This window comes from Hoplias malabaricus, chromosome 6 (genome assembly GCF_029633855.1).
Source record: "Hoplias malabaricus isolate fHopMal1 chromosome 6, fHopMal1.hap1, whole genome shotgun sequence".
Taxonomy (NCBI): Eukaryota; Metazoa; Chordata; class Actinopteri; order Characiformes; family Erythrinidae; genus Hoplias; species Hoplias malabaricus.
The window spans coordinates 1,906,004-1,917,241 of NC_089805.1; the positions used below are offsets into that span (position 1 = coordinate 1,906,004).

General features: G+C 43.2%; 1 protein-coding gene across 3 annotated transcripts in view; it reads right to left on the reverse strand.

The window, feature by feature from the left end:
- Nucleotides 1-11,238, reverse strand: part of LOC136699301 (glutamate receptor ionotropic, NMDA 2B-like) — a 210,393-nt gene that overhangs the window by 163,095 nt on the left and 36,060 nt on the right. The window contains exons 6-7 of one of the 3 annotated variants that reach the window (XM_066673905.1): nucleotides 5,934-6,027; nucleotides 4,946-5,020 (exon numbers count right to left, since the gene is read on the reverse strand). The gene's annotated coding sequence lies outside the window, so the exon portion shown is untranslated. Of the gene's footprint in view, nucleotides 1-4,945; nucleotides 5,021-5,933; nucleotides 6,028-7,558; nucleotides 7,651-8,321; nucleotides 8,526-11,238 lie in introns of those variants that run through there. The other 2 variants (XM_066673907.1, XM_066673906.1) reach the window with 2 other exon arrangements.

Below are 11,238 nucleotides of genomic sequence, written 5' to 3' on the forward strand. Positions count from 1 at the left end.
AAACAGGCTACGTCCAGAAACTAAAAGCCACTGATTATCCCATCACTCCAAGAACCCCATGTACAACACCATATGTGTTTTTCATGCTATATTTGTTCTTAAGGTAAGACCTCAGCTTTTGCATACAACTGATTTACAAAAACACAATGTCCACAAAGTTCATATTAAAGTGCCTCTGATCTAGGATCAGACAGGTCCCTACAAACCCCAGCTTCTCCCCTTTGTGATGCCATTTTCCCAGCTGTCCACATGCAAGAGGAAAACAGGAGAAGCTCTAAAGACAATCATGGCTGAAGATTACTATAATTAACCTCAGTGGCAATCTAGACTATGACCCACGAATCTCGGAGATTTAACTTAGCTCACAAAGATGTGGAAGCAGCATTAGTGATAGCAATTACCAACAGCCTCTTCTCTTCCAGGGAGGCTGTGCATCAGAGATTGAAAGTTTGCTGTGAGGAACGCATGGCATTCTGCTACAAGAGCTTTAGAGAGGTGAGCTACCGATTCTGAATCACAAATACCACTTCAGCTCATCCAAATGGTACTGAATGGCGCTCCATCAGTCCATGAATTTCAATTCTACTGGTCTATAGCTCAGTGGGAGGGTGATATATAGCCCTCTAGCCGACCCATTTCATTGAGCATGGTGACCTTAGGCTCAAGGGGAAGCTGCTTCCACGTTTTCCAGAGATTACACAAGCTGTGCATATAAATATCTGGATTTCCACAATGAAATATTGTGATGAAAAGTAACCATACCCTTAGACTCTGTACTTTCACTGACAGGTTACTGTACTGTTTGTAAAAATATAATATAGCAGTCTTGTTTAAAATTTATAATTCAATTTCTAAACCAGGAGTGCCCAATGTGTCGACTGCACCTCATTTAAATAATGAGAAGCATTGTGGTTAAGAGCCCCCTGTGTCACGTATCGACGCGTTGGGGGTTGGGGGGGGGGCATCATAGCCTCATATATGGATCAGCAAGGCAGTCTGATCACGCCTCATTTAAATAATGTGAATCAGCCTTTTCCCACAGGAATATAATTAAGTCCACACTCAATGATGATTACTGAAGCCGGTTTGATAAGTGGTCCAATGAAACCAGTTGGACCAGTGGTCCAATTGAAGTCAGTCCCATATCTGTATTGCCTTTCTGGGTTAACTATAGTCTGCGATCACATCTCAGTGTGTTGACAAATGTATATAAATCAATAAAGCACTTTATCCATCGTCAAACCCCCTGAGGATGTCATGCTCTTGCCTGTATTGGAGGATATGAGTTCAGGATTTTGAGAGTAACCCAGTGGACCGATGTCCTCCAGATTCCTCAATAGTCAACATCAAATCTGATGATTCGGAATCAGATCAGCCGTCCCGTTTCTCCGGTTTCTACTTGTTCTCTCTGTTCCTACTGCTCCTCTCTGCTCTTTGACTACGCCCCGTCCTCTATGGGTAGGAGAGGAGGAGTAGAGAGAGAGGGAGAAGACAGAAAGTTTTTTGATGTCTGTGCTCTGCAGCTTCTGTGAATCGTGCCAATTAGGTCTGTTTAATCCAGTAATTCTGCAGTCAACCACAGTTCTGATTCCAAAAATCTAGACATCAGCCTGTATTACACATGCACTTTTACACAGGAATTAAACGGTAATTAAAAGAGACACACACACTTCCTTAAAAATGCATGGTTTTTATGTTTTGTAGGAAATATTTGGTTATGTATCTGGAAAATTAGCCCTTTAGCCAATTAGCTAAACCCTAACATGGACCTTATATTGTAATCTTTAATGTTAAAGCCTGAGTTTTATGAGAGATCAGATTTACAGGTAAGTGAACAGCCCTAGAACTCCCATGAAATTACTCAGAGGACTTGAGTGTGAAGCGAAGACACCACATTAATATGAATGTAGCGAACAAGTAACAGAAGCTAATATGCTAATATCCACTACTGTTTTAGCTATATTACAGCCATCTGTAACAGTATGGGTGAATCCCATTTCACCCTTTTGCCTTACAACTTATCCCTACTCCTCTGTGTCGCCTAGATGTGGGGTGTCTCAATTGTTCTTGGGAAAGAGGGGTAGGGCCAAGGAGTATATCCCTTGAAATGGAAATGTTTCACAGGCACTCTTCAAACGAAAGGCTAAGAATGCCTTGTGAATCACTGGGAAGTGGTGGCGCAATCAACCAAACAAGCCACAAATGCCAGTATTTTCACACAATGATAACCATCTAAACTGTGTTAACTTAATTTAATGTAGTTTCAATACATGACGTCCCTCTTCTTAATGACAGGAATAAAACACTGCAAAGCTAGCTAATACAGTTCCAGTTTCACCTTAAATGGTGAAGCAATTACATTCTAGTGCCTGTGGCTACTGCAAATTTTAAGGTGGAATTGGAAAATATCAAAGAGAGCTAGGGCTTTATCATTTTTGGAGGAAAACTTGATTTGTCTGATATCACTGCAGACTGAACTCAGAACACTACAGAAGCTCTGCTCTTTTATCTTTTCTGATGATATATGAAGGATACTTTGACGAGGCTTAATCCCTTCGCAGGTACCTAAACCATGTGCAATTATTGGTCGTTGTACATCGTAAAAACTACATGTGTCTTCCATATTTAAGCCACCCGTGGCAGTGAACACACACACTAGTGCACTAGGGGCAATGAACACATACACCTAGAGCGGCAGTCGGCCATCCCCAGAGCAGTTGGGATTTCGGTGCATTACTCAAGGACGCCTCAGCAACCTTTAAGCCCCGAGCCCACATCTAACCATTAGGCCACAGCTGCTCAAATTTGCAGAAACAATATTATGAGATTACTTAACAATTCAACATATTTTAAAGTAAAGGTGTGATGACTAAAGTATACATTTGCATCAGGTGAATCAGTGGGTATCTTGGTAACTCGTAGGATACTTTAGCCTCACAGCTCGAGTGCATAACATAAAGGGGATAAGATGTTCTGGCTAATAGACTATCTCTGGGGTAAGGTGAATGTGTTCATTTTGGCTAAACTCTCCCTTGAACGTAGATTATGGAGTCTGTATTCTCTGGCCGCCTCTCTCAGACCCTAGGTCAGTGTCCCCTCAGCCGGCTGATCCTCCACAAAAGAGCCCGAGCAAATTACAGCCTCACACCCAGTAGCCAACAGTAATCTCTAATTACTGAAATCAATTTAAGGACAGCGGCCTTATCCACTACTGGGGGTTGTATTAAACCTGCAAGTGTGTGCGTGTGTGTGTGTTATTTCTTGTGGAATAACGTGCCAGGACATTGACCTTGCGGAAATATATGGCTGCATTCTAATAAGGAAAATTTAAAAAACCAAACACACAGAGGGAGAGAAATCTGACTTTTGGGTCACTCTAAAGATATGTTTCCGTATAACATAAAGTCATGTACAGGAAACACAAAACAGTACTAGACGCCAGAGAAAAATGAGGTTTTATTAGTTATGTTCTTCGTTTATTTATAATAATATACTGTGCCAGTCTATAGCAGAACTAGAGCATGTCTATTAGAGACTACTTGCATTGGTACAACAGCAAAAACCCAATGCTGGTGAGTTTTATATCCATTAAATAGACCATGTTTGACAATGACCTGATGATTTTAGACTCAATGCATGCTTTTCTTAAAGAATATATAAGCTACACTGTAAAACAATTTTTGTAAATTTTACAGTAAAATACTGGCAGCAGAGTTCCCAGCCATTTAATGTATTTTTACAGGAACACTAGTGTATTTCAAATTTACAGCATATCACTGTAATTGAAAAAAACAATAAAATAATAAAAGTAAAATACTGTAGCAGACTCGCTGTAAATTTACAGCAATTTTTTCAAATGTATACTTGCATTAATGAATGTCTGTATCCACAGTTCTGTGCACATTAAAACGGGAGCTTGAGTGATTTCGACAAGTGTGTTATGACTTTGATATGGTAGCACCAAGTTACTCAAGTGCCCAACCAAAGACGTGCATTTCAAACACCAAACATGTCTTAGCTGCCCAATAACTTCGCTTTAAACATGCAATTTAAAAATAGAAATTAAAAAAACTAATACGCTAAACTGAGATGCCCGCATTTCAAAAAATAGCACTGCTTTAAAAACGCTGGAATACAACATCCTTGGTCACCTGGAATCAGGGCATAATAAAATGCACGACTACTTTGCCATAACGAAAAAGACAAGCCTTCAAACTGTACAATGAAAGACCTAAAAGTAGGTCTATTATTCGGAAAGTGCTGAAGATTAAGAATATCTAACTAGCCTTTTAGCTTTTAAAGCCGTAATTATTTTCCCTCAGTTCCTTGACATATTTCTCAAAGAAGTATGGTACTGCGTCTCTAAGCTAGCTGAGTGTTTTCTCTTGAAAAAGTCTTTTCAGTAGCTTTAAGGTTTACCAGCACCTCTAAATGATCCAGGTATCAGTAGCAGACCACTCCAGCCAATAAACGTTACTTACAGAGTCTGATTAGTCCTAGGATGGGACACTACCTAGGGACCCTAGGTCCTGTGAGCTTTTCCCTGAGGCTGCTATTGGGCTTTAAGACTTCATCAGGGCACATAATGAGAAGGGAGTTAAGGACTTATGTATGTGAACGTTTTACCACCAAGCAATAACATGGCAGTCTAGAGAATAGAATGTAATCTAAGAGCATATTTGGCTTTGAGGTTTGCTAAATGACAGATATGTTTACACACGTCCCCAAAAAGGATATCAATTTCTAAAACATGTCTGAGTGTGTGTGTGTGTGTTTGTGGATGGCAAATTGGGTTATGTTGGAGCGATGTAGAGTTTGTGTGATATATTTAGTCAGGAGGCTGGTCTGTATGTGGGGTACAGCGCTGCGGTGGGCGGGGCATGTGGGGCGCCCCACTTTCCTTAACTGGAGCTATCTGACCGCGCGAATGTGTCTGTGTTGGTACCTGACTTAGCCACTGTAGAGAGGGTGTGTCTTTGGTAGGAACGTGTACGCGGATTCAAGGCCTCTGTAGAACTGACTATAAACAGACACACACACAAGCAGGATGCTAAGAGGTTTGGGACAGACGTGGTACCACTCAAATTTAAACTCTGACAAGGTACTGCTTCATTTTAAATACAAACCCACCCGTCCAGGCCCAAATAAACCTCTTACAAACCGTTTCCAAACCTACTTTGATGCATTAGACTTCACTACTGAGAGGACATACACTGAAACATAAGTAATAGGTCGGGTAGCAGACCCCCTGACACAGATAAATCCTCTTATGGAAAACACCTGTCTGATATTTAAACTAAATCAACACACAAAACCAGTATTTCTCAAGATCATCCTACATTTTAAATAGTACAGAAGTAAGGCTATAAAGAAGCGGAGCCTGCACGGTAATGTAGAGTTTTAGGGGTTAGCAATAGCACAATGGACACTAGACAACAACACGCAAACAAACAGACACACAACCAATTTAGAGAATGTGTAACTGTAATTGTGGGTACAGTGAGATAACTGCCAGACAGTGGAGGTAAGAACGGTTGCCAAATAATACAACCATTTTAAATGCAAAATGTCTTAAAATACAATATAGCGATGACGATCATTATCGTTTATTATCGCTATCATATTTCAGTGAATTCAAAGTGAATCAACCTGTTTATTTCAGAGCTTTAAAGCTATTTTATGAAAAGAAATGTGTGTTATTGTGGACTATTCTTCTCACAAATCATAGGAATAGTTCTGCAGCTGATGTGGTGATCCCAGTACAGCACATACAGTCTTAATTCAAGACACTCAGGATATGTGCCTCAATAAGATGTGTTAAATCCAAAGGAAAGGCTGATATATGCAGTGTGTGTTTATTAATATATAAAATAAATGTATATATTATTATTATTATTATTATTACTAATAATTAAGAGATGGACACTACTTACGCCTTCACTGCACTTGTAACCGTTGCTGGACGCTTGACAGAGGAAACGAAGGAAAGTGTCCGGCTTTAGGAAAACTATCAAAATCAGCTTCACTCTGGAAAAGAGCAGGGAGAGCACTGAGGTCAAAGGTCAGCAGTCATCGGACAGCTGCAGGTCAAAAACACACACACACAATGTCCACAGAAAGAAACGAATAGGCAGGGGGGGAAAAAAATGTCCGGTCAGTGTGTATCCTCGGTCCAGTATCAGTCCACTGTGAGACGGAATATCCACTTTTCCTACAGCTACACACACACACACACTTGCGCATGGGCTGTGTAAGTGTGCCGGTGTGCTCCACTTCTGTGTATGAGTCACACACACTAAAGCAGTCACTCTCACACACACGTATTTATCTTATTTTATTTACTAAGTTCTTTTAGTTTTGCTGAATCTGTCTGTTCTCTGTTTCCAAACCCACTGTGTGTGTGTGTGTTTATGCGTTTGTGTCTGTCTGTGTGTGTTTGTGTGGGTATTACTGTATAAAATTAATTACTCCCCGTCTCATCACAACTCATTTTAATCATGGGTTAATCTTTCCTGCAGTTACACACAAACACACAGGTGTACACACCTTCTTAAACTGATGTGTGTGTAGTGGAAAGCACCATGTGTGTGTTGTGTGAGTGTGAGTAGACAGGCAGACACGGGCTGGGACATACACACACACATTTTGGGGTGATTCAGGGAATGAAAAAAAAGAAAAGACAAAGATGAGAGAGAGAGAGAGAGAGAGAGAGAGAGAGAGACAGAGAGAAAGCGAGAGAGAAAGAGAGAGAGAGAGAAAGAGAGAGAGAGAGAGAGAGACAGAGAGAGAGAGAGAGAGAGACAGAGAGAAAGCGAGAATCTAAAATCTAAGAGTGTGTAATAAATTATAAAACAAAAAATAAAAAGCTCTTGAAATGTGAAAAAAAATTGTAAGATAGTCCATTCACACCCTCAATGTGTGTGTGTGTGTGTGAGAGAGAGAGAGAGAGAGAGAGAGATGGAGACAAGTAGACTCACAGAGAGACAGAGGCAGACAGACAGACAGAAGGAGAGAGAGAGAGAGAGAGAGAGAGAGAGAGAGAGAGAGAGCCAGACAGACAGAGAGAGGAGGAGAGTGTGGGAGTGTGTTTTTGGTCGGGGGTGGTGTGTAAGTGAATTACCGGAACAGTTGTGTTTTGAGAACTACATTGTGTGTTATGGTCGAAGGATTACACACACAATAGTATACTGTCCTCCACCTTCAATCTATAATGCACACACACACACACACACACACACACACAGAGTGGCAGCTTCTGTAAGATATGTGGCAGACAGAGCAACACACACAAAGTGAGAGGGAGGTGTGTTAACGTAGGCTGTGTGTGTGTGTGTGTGTGTGTGTGTGAAGCAACTACTGGTAGCTTCGATAGAGTGGAGAGAGCAGATGGAGGAAACACATGCTGACACACAAACGCACACACAATTATATATGTATCCATGTATATATATGTGTGTGTGTGTGTGTGTGTGTGTGTGTTAATGTTCAAATGAGACAAACAGCCCTGCAATGCACACAAATAACTACACACACATGGTGTGAACACTGGTGTACGTACCTATCATCCCAACCCAGAGTTTTCCCAAATCAGAGAGGCGGAGTGGGGGAGGGGAGAGACGAGGAAAAGAGAGAAAATCAATCGCTCCGAACGAAAGAGGGAGAGACAGTGAGATGCTCCCAAAGAGAGACAGAGGGATGAACAGAGCTGCTGAATGGAAGAGAGAGAGAGGGATGGAGAAGACATGAAAGTTAAAGAGAGTGGGGGCGGGAGAAGAAAAAAAGACAGATAGCGACAGAAATAGAGAAGGATGGAAAAAAGGAAACAGAGTAAGGAAAGAAGGGGTGAGAGGGATGGAAAGAGAAAAAGAACGAGGATAAATTCAGAAAGGAAAGAGACCGAAGTGGGAGGGAAGGACAGAAAATGGAGGGAACGTGGGGAGAAACGAAAGAGAGCACAATTTAAAAAATAGACGGGGATGGAGAGAGAACGAGGGAATGAGAGGAATGGATGGATAGAGAAAAGGGAGGAATGAATGAGAGGTATGATTGACGGGAGAAAGAAAAAAATGAGAAGAGAATGGAGAGAGAGAGCTTCAGGCCGTGAGGAGGAGATGGAGCAGGTGGTGGGAATGAGAGAAGTATAGATGGATGCATGGATGGATGATGGATGGATGGGGAATGAGAAGAGAATAACGTGGAGGCTCCCTCTCTACGTGTGGCGTGTGTGTGTCACAGGTGGAAAGAATTGTGGAGGATGTAGATGGAGCAGTAGATGAGCAGACAGAGGAGAGACAGAACGGAGAGATGGAACGACAGAGCACCTCCCAGCACCACCATCAGGAAGAAGAAGAACAAAAAGCGAAAGAGAAAAACGAATACGCCGCCGGCCGCCTCCGTGCCGCCGCGGGTCCGTCCACCGCTGGAGCTCCACATAAAAACACCTGCTTTCACACACTCACGAAAATACACACACACACACATATACACACACACACACACACGCACACACACACACACAGCTGTATGGCTGTGGGTCGAGCGTCTGTATCACTACCTGTTTAAACACACACACACACACACACATTCACACTCACACACACACACTGCACCCAGTGCATTCTGGATAAGAACTAACGCTAGTCAGTCTCTCTCTCTCTCTCTCTCTCTCTGTCTCTTTTAGCAGAGGATGGAGGGGGGAGTAAGGGATGGCTTCAGCAGGGCATTAGTATGCAGCGAGAGAAAAGGGGGAACAGAGCGGAGGAGTGCGAGATGAATGGAGCCTAGTGAAAGAGTGTGGCACCCTCTGCTGGTCCAATGCTGTCAACTTCATCACCAAGGAGTTAACTATAAAGATAAAAGAGAGGCAATAACATTCTATGTACTGGGTAAACACTGTAGAAGCTGTTTTTTTAATGTAGCTACACATTACCTACTTCTTACAGTCCATACACTGTCAGATAAAAGGTTGGTACAGGTGCATAATTGTGACTAAAACTACAAACCGTGTAAATTTACCTTTAAAAGTCCAATTGTGTTCCCTAAAGTTTCTCTTCTCCAGAAGGAGCTTGTAAGCTTCCATTATAGACCTGTGTGAACTAAAAAAAACACAGCTCCAGGAACCTGGAGGTTGTGGGTTCGATTCCCGCTTCGGGTGACTGTCTGTGAGGAGTTGGTGTGTTCTCCCCGTGTCCGCGTGGGTTTCCTCTGGGTGACTGTCTGTGAGGAGTGTGGTGTGTTCTCCCTGTGTCTGCGTGGGTTTCCTCCGGGTGACTGTCTGTGAGGAGTGTGGTGTGTTCTCTCTGTGTCTGCAAGGGTTTCCTCCGGGTGACTGTCTGTGAGGAGTGTGGTGTGTTCTCCCTGTGTCTGCGTGGGTTTCCTCCGGGTGACTGTCTGTGAGGAGTGTGGTGTGTTCTCTCTGTGTCTGCGCGGGTTTCCTCCGGGTGACTGTATGTGAGGAGTGTCGTGTGTTCTCCCTGTGTCTGCGTGGGTTTCCTCCGGGTGACTGTCTGTGAGGAGTGTGGTGTGTTCTCCCTGTGTCTGCGTGGGTTTCCTCCAGGTGACTGTCTGTGAGGAGTGTGGTGTGTTCTCCCTGTGTCTGCGTGGGTTTCCTCCGGGTGACTGTCTGTGAGGAGTGTGGTGTGTTCTCCCTGTGTCTGCGTGGGTTTCCTCCAGGTGACTGTCTGTGAGGATTGTGGTGTGTTCTCCCTGTGTCTGCGTGGGTTTCCTCTGGGTGCTCCGGTTTCCTCACACAGTCCAAAAGCACACGTTGGTAGGTGGATTGGCGACTCAAAAGTGTCCGTAGGTGTGAGTGAATGTGTGTGTGTGTCTGTGTTGCCCTGTGAAGGACTGGCGCCCCCTCCAGGGTGTATTCCCCGCCTTGCACCCAATGATTCCAGGTAGGCTCTGGACCCACCATGACCCTGAACTGGATAAGGGTTACAGATAATAAATGAATGAATGGACATATGAAATCAAATACTGACATCAATACCGACTTTTTTTCCACTGTTTCAAACTCAAGGTGGAACTGACTAAAAAGTCTGTTGATCGCTAACTGCATGAAGGTAAACGCAGACAGAAAGTGCTACAAAACTAAACAACTCAAGTTACAAATAAGTTACTGAGGTAATTCAAACTATGAATAGAAACTCTCAGACAAGTTAAACGCCTGCCACGTACCAACAACAGTCAACGTAATGTTTCAGCGTAAAGGATGCGGAGCTTCTGAACGTAAATAAGAAAAGCAGCAGTTCCCCACAATCCTAGACACTGCTTTTAATTCATGCTCTCAAATGCCCATCAACACCACCATAAGTCAATACCCCTGATTAATACTACCATACAATGATCACCTCCACCCATAAATACCACCACACAGCCATCCATTACTCCCTACATTAGAGCGATAATGAGCGATAATAATACATCATACTGTCATTTCAGGGTATTTTTGCAATAAAGATATTCTTGGTGATATGACAAAACTTTGAATAATATAATATCCCTCTAAAAACATACTAATGCAACAAATAAAGTTAGTTTTAATTTAGTATAAATGTCCTTCACAGGGTGATACAAACACACACACACACACATTCACACGTATGGACACTTCCACCTACCATGCCACACACAATATATATTTATTTTATTCATTCATTCATTATCTGTAACCCTTATCCAGTTCAGAGTCGTGGTGGGTCCAGAGCCTACCTGGAATCATTGGGCGCAAGGCAGGAATACACCCTGGAGGGGGCGCCAGTCCTTCACAGGGCAACACATACATTCACTCGCACACACACCTACGGACACTTTTGAGTCACCAATTCACCTACCAATGTATGTTTTTGGACTGTGGGAGGAAACCGGAGCACCCAGAGGAAACCCATGCAGACACAGGGAGAACACACCACACTCCTTACAGACAGTCACCCGGAGGAAACGCACTCCGACACAGGGAGAACACACCAACTCCTCACAGACAGTCACCCGGAGGAAACCCACACAGACACAGGGAGATTACACCACACTCCTCACAGACATTCACCCGGAGGAAACCCACGCAGACACAGGGAGAACACACCACACTCCTCACATACAGTCACCCGGAGGAAACCCACGCAGACACAGGGAGAACACACCACACTCCTCACAGACATTCACCCGGAGGAAACCCACACAGACACAGGGAGATTACACCACACTCCTCACAGACATTCACCCGGAGGAAACCCACGC